Here is a 13,778-nt window from a genome sequence, read left to right as displayed (position 1 = left end):
TTTGGATATGATTCGATCTATGATGGCTAGGAGCGCATTATCTCTATCATTTTGGGGTTGCGCTTTGCTCTCCGTGGCTCGTATATTAAATATGGCCCAAACTAAGAAAATGGATAAGACACCTTTTGAAATATGGCATGGAAGGGCTCCATCATCATCATATTTGAAGGTATGAGGTTGTGAAGCCTATGTGAAGCAATACACCTCAAACAAATTGGAAGTACGATCCACTGAGTGTATCTTTGTAGGATATCCTAAAGTTGATATAGGATATTATTTCTACGATCCAACAGAGCAAAAGGTATTTGTTGCTCGAAAGGCTGAGTTCTTGGAAGCTAAGTTCCTTGTGGAAGGAATCAGTCGAACAGTGGAACTTGATGAGGATCGAGAACCACAAGCCAATACACGTTTGATTAATACTAGCACTCAACAAGAGGTTGTTGAAAATGATCAAGTGGTTGATCAATACACACAAAAACGTTCGAAGATCTGGTAGAATTAGTAGTCCACCTAAAAGATATGGATCTTTCATGGATGCTACATGGTAGATTCGGGTGCACCTACCACATGCCATGATGCAATGTCAAAATCCGATTATGACAAATGGCTTGAAGCCATGAACGTAAATATGCAGTCCATGTATGACAACCAAGTATGGGAATTGGTTGTAGCACCTCTTAACTACAAAGTAGTTGGAAGTAAATGGGTTTTCAGGAAGAAAACCGATACGCATGGTAACTTGGATACTTATAAAGCGAGACTTGTAGCAAAAGTTTTCACTCAAACTCAAGGGGTTGATTATGATGAGATCTTCTCGCCAGTGGCGATGCTAAAGTCAATTAGGATATTAATTGCCATACCTGCATAATATGATTATGAGATTTGGCAAAGGGATGGCAAAACGGCTTTCCTTAATGGACATCTTGAGGAAGACGTCTATATGGTTCAGCCTGAAGGTTTTGTCGATCTTGAACATCCTAACAAAGTATGCAAGTTAAAGAAATCAATCTATGGATTAAAACAAGCATCTAGAAGTTGGAATCACCGTTTTGATGAAGAGATTAGGGAATATGGATTCATCGAGAACGACGATGAAGCTTGTGTGTATAAGAAGGCTAGTGGGAGCATTATTACTTTCTTAGTATTATATGTCGATGACATTCTACTATTTCGAAATAACATTCCAAACCTTGGAAGGTGTAAAAGCCTGGCTTGGAAGTTGTTTTTCCATTAAGGATCTTGGTGTAGTCGCCTATATTTTGGGAATAAAGATCTATAGGGATAGATCAAGGCGCTTGATAGGTTTAAACCAAAGCGCATACATTGACAAAATCTTGAAAAGGTTCAAGATATAGAACTTTATGAAAAGTTTGGTACCTGTTCAAAGAAAGGGACAATATTGAAAGTGTTTCAATGTCCAAGCTCAAAGGATAAGCAGGAAAGAATGAAAGGAATCCCATATGCGTCAGCTATAGGATTCATTATGTATGTAATGATAAGCACTAGACAGGATAAGTTATGCGCTTTAAGCACGACGAGAAGATACCAGCGAGTGACGGTCATTGGGTGATTGTTAAAAATATATTGAAGTACCTTAGAAGGACAAAGGATATATTTCTAATATATGGATCTAGTAAAAAGGAACTCGTTGTAAAAGGTTACAAGGATGCGAGTTTCGGAATTCGTTATAAAGGTTTACATGGGTATGAGTTTCCAAACTGATCGAGATGATTCTCGATCACAATCAGGGTAGCATTGTCCACTACAGAACCAGAATACAATCATCGCTTCATTGATCGAGATAATTCATATGGTCTGCCACTTGAATTATTGCCGATCTAGGGGTAGTCCCTACCATTCAGGACCCCTAGAAATCTTTGTGATAATGATGGTACGATTGCTTAAATCAAGGAACCTCGTGTACATCGAATGACTTGGCACGTTGAGCGGAGTTTCAACTACATAGGGATGAAGTTGAAAAAGGGAAAGATATGTATTCGCAAAATTCACACTGCTCAAAACATTGCGGATCCACTCACGAAGCTCCTTGAAAGGGCAAAGCATGAAGGGTTATACTTGTGCCTAAGGACTTCGATATTCTAGTGATTGGATTTGACCTATTTTGTATTTGGATATTGGAACAACTGTTATTATAACTCTTTATGGTATTTTGAGTTATGTTCCATTTTAGCATGTTTAAATCCGTGAGTAAGTTACTTATTCTAAATGTCCGTAGTCGATCATACTTGTGGGAACAAATATGAATGTAAGACTATTATGAACTTGGATTGGTGGATATTCATGAGGTATGAATATAGAGCAAAGTGTTGCTGCCAAGGTTCATAGATATTTGTGGGATACAAATATTGGACTGACTCGCTCTCAAATATTACTGCATGGAATCATCTGTGATTGATCATAAGTAAATTTGAGTAAAGGAGAATATCATAGTATCCTCTGACCTGAGATACATTGGGTCTTGATATTCACCAAATATTATGCCTTGACTTATTTCTTCGCTGTCAGTAATATGACAGTACATAAGGCTAAGCTCAGGTGTGGTACAAGGTGATTGTGAGAGACGTATGTAGTCAAGATGGGATTTGCTCCTCTTATTCGTTTAGAGTAAGATGTCTACGGCTTGCTAAAGTTAAATCAACAGAGAGTGATCACTCTATGTCTCTGGATTTAACATGACATCTGTAACGAAAGGATAAATGATAGATTCACCTAAATCATTTTCAAGTAAGGGACTTGAAGGGGATGATGTTATTGAATGGGACATATAGTCATACGTATTAGGGGTAGTAAACTATAGTTAGGTGGTCTTTACTACTTGCATCAATCTTCTATGTATCTTGTGCAAGTGGGAGATTGTTGGATTCTGTATGCCCAAGACACATATTAGATTGATGTGGCTAGTACATTATGATCCAAGTCGAGTCATACCCAAATACAAGCTAGACAAACACTTATAATATTTATTTGTGATATGTTCAAACAAATAAATATTAACACTTACAATATTTAGAAATTGGTTTTCTAAGTAATTACACTTGAGAAACTAATAAATTATATGGATAATTTATTTTGAGAGAATATTTTATTTTGTTATTTAATGAGTTAAATAACATAATAAAAATAACATAAGTCTTATAAAATATGATGTTATATTTTATAAAAGTTATAAAATATATATATATATATATATATATATATATATATATATATATATATGTAAGACTCATATTATTTAAAAGAAAATTTGATTTTTTAAAAAAAATAAAAGTGGGCCGCCCCCCTCTTCCCAAGAAGTTGTGGTCCAATCACAATACATGCAATTTGCATGTGTAAGATGGGTTTTGATTGGGTGGTCTTTCCAAGACCATTGGGCAAGATTTGTGGCAACCTTCTCTCTCATCCTTTTATTAATTTTTTGTATGACAAAAATTTATAAGAGTAGACATAATTTTTTCAAGTGCAAGACTTGAATTCTCTCTCAAATTTTCGGCCAACATAAGGGTTGTTCAAAGGGTTTTTCAAGTTTGATTCAAGTGTTCAAATCCTAGCTAAAACTAGAGTGTTTGTTGGAAGGCTTGGGGTATACAAGCTTGAGGTCTTCTACACTTGAAGGCAACCGTTCAAGAAGCATCATCTTCTTCATATCATTTACTCCTTGGAAGGTAGTATTCTAAACATTCTATGGTTGTGTTTTAATTTTTGATAGCCTGCATGTTCATATATGGATCCGAGATTGGGTTTTGCATATAAAATGGGATTTATATCTTGTAAGTAACATGTTTTAAATAACATTTTCCGCTGTGTTTTTATTTTATATGGATAAAATAGTTTGATAAACATGTGAAAAACCCAACAAAACCTACGTACTTGCTATGTACTAGTGTCCTCGGTTAGGGAAGGGCACTTACGTAAAACCTACGTAAACTCATTCTTGCCACAGTCCTCGGATTGGGAAGGACACCTATAGATACAACTAGTCTAGTACATACAACATGGGAAGCCCCCACTTATTATTGTAAAGGTTTGGGAACAAAGATACTGGGTAACGCATGGCTATGAAACGAACTTACGATTTCTGAAATGAACTCATTAACTGAACAATCAACTGTGAACTCGCTCAACTTTGTTGTTGACACTCTGTTACATGCCTTGCAGGTCGATAGGTACTCATGGAGCTTGCACAGGGAGGCGCGGTCGTTGTGGGACATGGACAGTGGATGCCATGTTAAAAACATTATGACATTTTCAACTTAATACCTATGTTTGGGTTTTCACATTTATGCTTCCGCTAAACACTTAACTATGTTTTGTTTTGAACACCTTTTATATTTATAGGTTGAACTTTGTTTAATACTTGCAAATGTTCAATATGATTGGTGGCTTGATCCTGGTCAGTCACGCCTCCAAGCGGTGATACTCCGCGTGTGGATTTTGGGGGTGTGACAGATTTATCCCCAACTTGAAAGAAATTTCGTCCCGAAATTTAGCATGCGGTTACTGAGGAAGCTAGTTGTGTTGTGTTGTTTCCTGGGGTGTCACAATCATTCTTCAAAAAACTGTTATTCAACAATTAGATATTCTAGAATATTTTAGCTTTGCAATTATCTGTTCAGCCTTAAACCAAACTGAGAGATTTGTAGGATCGTTTGCACAACCAAAACGAGTCATTCAGAAGAATTCTAATCAATACGAGAGGCGGAAACAAACGTATCGACTTTGAATCAGCTTGATTTACACACATAATCACTTTTAATGTCTTGTATATTGATTTAACATGAATGCAGATCGAATGACACGTCAGCAGCACTTCGGCTCTGGAATCAGGAACTGTTACAAACGAAATGGACAAGGTAGCTACATATAGGCGTGGCATTTCGCACGAGATAGGCTTCACACGAAATGGCTAGTTCCATTTCGTACGAAATGGACAAGTTCCATTTCGTGCAAAATGGCCACCTTCTACTTGTTTCTCGTTTTTCGTGCCCTGATCTATCATTCTATTTACAAGACTCGATACAAGACGAAGTCGACAGACATATGCACCAACAGAATCTCCCTTGGATGTTGACGAAGTCTTCAGTGTCGAGTCTTCATCATGTCATGTAACACCCCGTGTTTTCGAATGTCAAAGTCAAAGTCAAAGTCCAAGTCAACTTTGACTTTCTTTGACTGTAGATAGTCTATTTTCGGTTTTATTTGTATTATGTGGAGTAAGTGTTGTAATCAGAAATAATCGAAGTAATCGAATGTTTTAACGCGAACCGATTTACGACTGTGAATAGTAGGAAGTAACAACGCGATAAAGTTGACTAATCAGTAATCAAACCGATCTAACTATCATCAAACTCGAATTTCGAACTACGCGAACTTTGGTTGTTGTTATACGTGTGTGTGTGTGTGCCTTATGTGTTACCTGTGCGTGCTTACTTTATGTTTTGTGCTTTGTATGGTGATCAATCGAAACTCGAAACTCAAATCGAATACAATCAAAATCGAACTGCGACAAATGGTAACGTTAGGATAGGGTGAATTATAGATGATTGTATGTTAGATATAGTAGTTGGGACTGAAAGTAATTTGAATAGGAAACTCCATCGTACTCGTAACGTCTTCAATCGAAATCGAAATATCGAAAATCGTCACACCGAACACTCGAACCAGGCTGCTATTCGATCAGGCTGTCAGCCGATCGAACAGCCCAGCCGATCGAACAGACTGTCCGATCGAGCAGGCTGTCCGATCGGGATGCCAGCCGATCGACCAGCCCTTTCCTCTTTTGGAGCCTATAAATAGGGCTGTCATTGTCACTCTTTACCACTTTTGGAAAGCTCTGACCGACCAGTCGTGCTCCTCTTCTTTCCTCAGATTTCTTCCGATTCCGGTAAGTTTCCATCCTAAATCTTGTACTTCCTTAATCAAAACATGCTCCTACACCTTTCTATCTTTCGAATCTTGATTTTTAACCGTGAAATCACCAAGATCTAAGCATTCTTGGATGATGTCATCATGGTGTTCTTCAAGAACACCATGTTTTGACCTTAATCCACCATGAATAGCTTAGATCCAACCGATTTCCACATAAACAAGCTAAGGTCTGTCAAAGATCTAAACAATTACATGATGTGAAGGATTAAAAGAAGGAATTCCAACTTTCTTTCAACTCTTTTACGCTCAATGCCTTCAAACCGGTAGAAACGGAGCTTGAGTCAACTCACCAAATATTCTAGTGGATGAGTGGTTCACGATTCGGATTCTATTTACGAGGTTCACCGATTTCGGGTTAAACATTAAACTACCATTCTAAACCATTCGCTGGCCGGATTTGGGTGATTCCTGTCTGAACAGGCGAAACAAGTAAGAATGGAAGTTCCATGGTTCAGCTCGTTGTCAAACCACCTAGATATAACGAGAACAGCCAAGTGTTAGATGAATAGGCCGACCAGGTCAGGATGCTGACCTAACGGGCCAGCCGATCGACTAGCATGTGGCCCCACAATTTGACAAGCTCATGAGGTATGGTATTGAACGAAGTAATGTCCGATCGAACGACTAATTGGTAAACATTACTCTTCGGATCATGAGATACTATGCTTCAACACCTAATCGATTTTCAACTCGTTCGACGCATTGGAGTGCCACCCGACCGAACATGCTATCAGAACGAACAGGCTGTTCGATCGAATATGCTGTCCGATCGAGTGACATCCTGATGAGGACTATTACTGAAGTTCCTAACCGATCGGATATGCCGGCCGATCGAACGGATCGTTCGATCGATCGACCTGAAAGGTAAGAACACTTCAGTGTTCTCAAATGCTACAACGAAAACTTCAAAAGTTCAAATCCTCACACACAAACTCATCCTTCACCAAGGAAGAAACAATCCACTCGAACAGTCCAGCCGATCGAGCCTACCGGCCGATCGAACAGGCTGTCCGAACGAATTGTCCAGCCGAACGAACAACCCACTCGATCGAACCAATTGTTCGGTCGACCAGGCTGTTCGACCCATTTACACTTGTTTCCATTCCATGTGTTCTTCATCGTTGTGCTATCGAACTGTTCAGGCTAACCCTACTCTCAAGCGCTCCCTTCAATCCATCAATTAATCGCTATGAGTATACTCGATCCCTTTTTGCTTTTAGCACTTTTGGGTGTTACATACGTTACTTATCAAAACCACTATCGAACACACTACTCAATTGTTTGAACGCTAACCAAATTGCATGTATTACGTGACTAAATGAATGCTCGTTGATTGTGTTTACACGTGGAATACTGTCTACCTGCCTTAACGACGTAGTACTATAGTTTGGACTCAGCACCCGTTCACACGGGGGTTGTTAAGGACAATTACTTGCATGGATTACGGTGGTAATCATGTATTGCGAACTGTCTCGGACAGTCAACCCGCAGTCACTGGTATTGATAGGTCCATGTCGATAATTAACATGCTTCGTTTTCCTCCGTGTACGTGCTGGTTATGCGTAAACTATTTTCGAACTCTATATGCTATTATCAAACTTGTATGCTCACCTTTACATTATATGTATTGACTTTATTTTAACGTATGTGACAGGCAATTAGGATGCTTACCTGCTAGGAAGGCGAGCTAGGAATAAGTGTTTAGAGCATAGTTGTCTATAGATCTTGCAGATCGAGTCTCTAGAAGCATTTGAACAATATTTATTTTATTTAAAATCTGAGTTGTCGGAACAGAATATTTGACTAGATGCTTGTCTGTAATAACTTGTTTTATTGTTTGGGATACGGTATGGGACGTATCATTTAAACTGAATAGTAATGAAGGTTGTTATGGAAACTTCTGGACAATCTGTTTCACTCAGTGCCATGCCCCGATGATTCCGCCATCGGTTGGGGTGTGACAGATTGGTATTAGAGCCATAACTATAGGGAATTAGACAGGACACGACCTAGTCCGGGTCGCTGTCTTAGAGACCTAGACTATAGTTAGGAACCAACAGACCAAGCTTATATGCCTCACTATTCTTACTTTGCACTACACTGCTATCGCCTAATCATCTGACACCGAACAAGTAATTTGCTCGAGATTAGGTGTGAAAGCCTCGAACTCTCGACTAAATTATTTGTTCAGTCTGCAATTTATTCACAATTGGGAGGAGATTATTCATCGAGAATAGGTGTGAAAACCGCAAACTCTCGACAGAATTATCTGCTCAATTCCTCAAGTTTTACTAAAACAAGGAAGAAAATGCTAAGCCAGGGGTGAAACCAGAATCTTGGCAACTTATTCCAACTTTTACTCATCTCACCAAAGCCTCGACGGACTCCAACGACCTGAACTCACAAGTATGACCTAGGGAATACGCGCTGAATGCCCAAGAATCGAGGCAGAAACGCGATCCCGAAAGTTGGAAAGTGACGACAAGTCCATTGTGAATAGTCAAATCGCTTTGGGTAGTCAATGTCTAGTAGCCGCAGACAATCTATTTCTCGATTTTATGTGTTTCGATTCTGAGCCCGCTACCGCAGACTCTGATGATTCGTTGGTTTTATGTGTTTTATGTGTAATTGCCTGTATATGCGTTTAATTTTGAGGTTCGCTCGATTTTTGCTATCACTTCGATCGACACACACAACTCGCATTGCCCTTCTATCTCAAAACGGTAACAAGTCGCTGCAATTCTAGACGACACTATGCTAGGATATACACTATACTATGCTGTACTCGACATGCTATACGAATACGTGATACTATTTGATATACTATGCACGGTCGCTATATACGAACGACGCGCGAGCTGTGAATAATAGGTTTCTGTATTCTGACTGCATCCGTGATTAAGTGCCTATGTGCTTATGTGCTTCTGTGATTATGGGTCTCTGTGCTCTACGTGCCTATGTGCTTCTGTGATTACGTGAATCTGTGGTTATGTGCCTACATGTTTATGAGATGCGTGATTCGACGTGATTCTAAGCTTTAGTAAGTAGTAAACGTGCGAGGTAAGATTCGATTTGATGTGTCTGAGACATACGACGATGTCTGTTGCAGACCATGTCGTCATCTGGACACAGAACCCCGCTCACTCGCCAAGAGAAGAGAGACCGGCGTCTCGCTACTATCATCGCCAAGAGCGTGGCAAAAGCTGTGAGCGATGTCTTTGAAAACGCCAGCAAGTCGTCTGAAGAGTCGCGAATCGATGCTCCTAAGGATACCAGCAAGACTGGGTTCAGCTTTAAACCGTTCAAGGCATACGGACCAAAGGAATTCACCGGGGAAGATGGCCCCACAGCTATGTTTCAATGGTTCGATTCTATCGAAGTCACTCTGTGCCAAAGCGGCTGTCCAGAAAATCTCCGCACCCTCAATGCTACAGGCGTCTTCCAGTCACGAGCTCTAGACTGGTGGACGGCCGAGCGAAACAAGCGCGGAAATGATGCAGCTTATGAGCTGACATGGAAGGAGCTGAAAGCCATCATGATGGACGAATTCTGCCCTCCCCATGAACACCAAAAGTTGGAGGACGAGTTTTGGAACATAAAGCAGAAGGATGGAGATAACACTACCTTGACTGCGCGCTTTAAACAGCTCAGCATCATCTGTCCCGATCAGGTCAAGACGTCAGACATGGCCATCAAGAAGTATATTCGAGCTCTACCCGATTGTGTTGCCGATTTCGTTCATGTTGCCAAGCCCTCAATGATTGAAGAGACCTACCTGCTTGCCGCAGAGATCAATGACAAGCGGGTAAAGTCTGGTTTCTGGGATAAGCATACCAAGTCTTTGCACCAAGCCACCGCCACATCAACCGTCGATACCACCACTGCTCAACCCTCCAAGTCATCAAGAAGAAAGAAGAAGCACAACAACAACAGCTCCAGCAACAAGAACTGTGCTGTGACAACGACTGCTGCCCCTCTGCAAGCCGTACCGGCTCAACAGCAGTGGCACCATCGACAAGCTCCAGTGATCAATGCGCCACCAGCTAAGCGCGCTTACACAGGTCCCCACCCGCTCTGCCCGACATGCTCATACCATCATCCTGTGGGAATCGCCTGTCGTTTCTGCGCTCACTGCAATCTTTACGGGCATTTCACTACAAATTGTCGCTATGGTCCCCGTCAAGCCCCAGTTCAAGCCGCCGCTCATCAAGCTCTGCTTCCAGTCCCTCAAGGCCAACCAGTAGCTCAAGCACCCGCGGTCAATGCTCGAGTCTGCTTTGCATGTGGTGATCCTAACCACTTTGCAAACATGTGCCCAAACAGGGTTGTGAAACAAGAACCCCAGCAGCAGCAGCAACAGCAGCAGCCTCAGTAGCAACAGCAAGCAGCCCGTGCCAGAACCTTTAACATCAATGCTCATCAAGCCCAGGCTGACAACAATGTGGTCAATGGTACGTTCCTTGTGAATGGTATTTATGCATCATGTTTGTTTGATATTGGAGCCGATAACTGCTTTGTGTCGTTTGAATTCGAGAAGCTCCTTAGTCGTAAGCATTCTTATCTCCCCTCGTCATTCGAAGTCGAAGTTGCTACTGGAAGGACCGTCGCAGTTAATTCTGTTCTCCGTGATTGTACCCTCGAGCTCAACAATCACATCTTCCCAATCGACCTTATTCCGATGCAACTCGGAAGTTTTGACGTCATAATGGGCATGGACTTTCTTCGCGAAAACCAAGCTGAAGTTGTATGCTTCGAAAAGATGATTCGATTCTCGCTCGCGAATGGTGATCTCTTATGTGTATACGGTGAAACAGCTTCGAAAGGTCTTAAACTTATGTCGTGCGTCCAAGCTAGCAAGTATCTCCGCAAGGAATACAGCGCTTTCTTGGCTAACATTGTAGTAGCGGAGAAGGAAAAGAAAAAGAAGGTTGAAGTCAAAGACGTTCTAGTGGTTCGTGAATTTCCTCAGGTATTCCCTGACGATCTTCCCGGACTACCGCCAAGTCGTGATATCGACTTTCGTATCGACCTCCATACCTGGAGCTAACCCTGTTGCTAAAGCCCCTTATCGACTCGCGCCATCCGAAATGAGGGAACTCTCGAACCAACTCCAGGAGTTACTTGAAAAAGGCTTTATTCGCCCGAGCACCTCTCCTTGGGGCGCGCCAGTCCTTTTCGTCAAAAAGAAGGATGGGTCGTTCAGGATGTGCATCGACTATCGGGAATTGAATAAGCTGACCATCAAGAACCGTTACCCATTGCCTCAAATCGACGACTTATTTGACCACCTGCAAGGTGCCAAGTGTTTCTCGAAGATCGATCTATGTTCAGGCTATCATCAGTTGCGCATACAAGAGGAAGATATACCCAAAACCGCCTTTCGCACTCGATACGGCCACTATGAGTTCGTTGTTATGCCTTTTGGTCTAACCAACGCACCTGCGGTTTTTATGGATCTGATGAATCGCGTGTGTAAGCCGTATCTTGACCGTTTCGTCATTGTGTTCATCGACGATGTCCTGATTTATGTGACAACCGGTAATTTACGGATCTTAATTACGTGATTAACAGAGGATTAACGCAATAATAATTAGTGTTTAATAGGCAAATTAAGGTAATTAGGCCCTTGGAGTGCCTGGGAACGCCTATCCGTCTTAACAAAGCGCGAGCGATGGTTTACAGAGAAACATGCGAAACGTTAAACGACAATAGACTGAAACTGTACCAAAAACTGACGACACCGACAAATATGGATGTTACACGAATATTTTTTTTATGCTATCGACACTTATGGAATTTGGGTCGCGATATCGGGTCTCGTAAGAGTTACGGGCCCCTTACACATGAGACGAACTTGTGGGCCCCGGGCCCAAGCCCAAAACCCATAAGCCTAAACTTGCACATAATATATTAGATCGTCCCTTAAAAATCTTATTAAGATTTACGAAATCCTAAACAAGATTCTTATAATCTTGCAAAATCTCTTCCAAGGATTTTAATTCAAATGATAAAGCACTCAACCTAAAGGTAACCTGAATACACAATATATAAAATAAATATGTATATTTATGTCAAGCGCCAAACAACTCGTATAAAATAAATATGTATATTTATGTCAAGCGCCAAACAACTCGTATTCGTTTTACAAAATAAATATAGTTCACATATTTGTTTCGAATACCATACAACGCGAATCCTTTTATAAAAATAAATATAATTTATATATTTATTTCAAACGTAAACTCGAATTCTTTTATAAATAAATATAGTATGTATATTTATTTCAAACATCGCGTAACACGAATTCGTTTCATAAAAATAAATATAGTTTTTATATTTATACCACACGAATTCCCTTATAGAAAATAAATATAGTTTGTATATTTATTTTAAACTTCAAACAACTCGATAACACTTTCGCCAAATAAATATAACTTTTTATATTTATTACGAACGCCTAGATGGCATATACGTATATTTTTGGCAAATATACACAAGACGTGATATATAATACAAATTATTATATATTATTTGCATACGACCTCTCAAAAACGAGCTAACGAGTATAACTTCTTCGCTTCTTCTAAGTTGACAAATTACCGTCAAATCGTTCGATCAACATTTCGGTAGAGCTCGATTCCACGTAGTTTAGATACTGCGTTATTTAGAAACTTATTAGATATTCCGTGTTAGGAATATTGTAGGATGCACGCTAGCGAGTCTCATCTTGGAAGCGACATCACGAAGTCGTAATTAGCTAGCTTGCACAGGAATATTCAAGTGAGTTCATAACCCCCACTTTTTACAGTTTACATTTTTGTAAATGTTTTCGGGGTGGAAAGACATGCACGTTTTGCAAAAACATACAAAGTTCTGAACAAATGAAAACTCGTATTTCTAAATTATATTACGAATCGATTTCGAGGAACTCAAATGATTTACGAAAGGTTTATACTAAACATACCGGTTTTCAAACAAACGTATCTTTCGGAATATGCATACCCATGAATTCTAGTTTTCTAAACTACAGGTAAATACAAGAAGCACTCTTGGTGAGAACGAGTACCAAGTATGATGCGTTTTGAGGAAGGATCAGTCTTAGAGACTGAGGGTGGATCAGTCTTAGAGACTGGGGTAAAGTACATATACAATGATTACAGACATTTTTATACATGGTATGGTTAGCGTAAGGAGGGTTAGAACGTACAGATCATGTGAGTGGGTAGGCGCAACTTGGGATCATTAATCCTCATTGTAGGACCGAGGGACAGGAGCGGTTGATCTATTTGGGTGTAGCGAGCCCAGCCCCCAGGCCAAACAGAACGGACCTCGGGGTGACTTTGTGCCCGACGCATAAATTTGCTAGGTTTGAGTCTTCCTACTTGCACTTCACACATATCAATGGCCTTGCAAACCATTGGTGATCTCTTTTTCCTTATTTGCTACATACCAGGGACATATATACTTACAAAACTACTTGTTCATACAAATTAACTACCATGTTTTATACAAATTTAAAGCATTATGCGGGTATGGAGTCAAAGTCAGGGTGGGCATTGACGGTTATGCGAACATTACAAATACAAGGCTTTACAAATACATGGTTTTATGAACATAACGTGTTACAAACACAACGTTTCCCTATAACTTGGCAAGAAAATGATTTTTAAATTCATTTTTCTCAATACTATTTCAAAAACCGGTTATTCCAAAGATTTATTTCAAATCTTTCACAACTCAAAAGATTTATTTCAAATCTTTTACAAACAAACTATGGACTCGCTCAACATTATGTTGACTTTTTCGCATGTTCTTTCTCAGGTTGCATTCTA

The sequence above is a fragment of the Helianthus annuus genome, chromosome 16 (assembly GCF_002127325.2).
Source record: "Helianthus annuus cultivar XRQ/B chromosome 16, HanXRQr2.0-SUNRISE, whole genome shotgun sequence".
Classification (NCBI taxonomy): Eukaryota; Viridiplantae; Streptophyta; class Magnoliopsida; order Asterales; family Asteraceae; genus Helianthus; species Helianthus annuus.
This window is presented reverse-complemented; position numbering follows the sequence as displayed.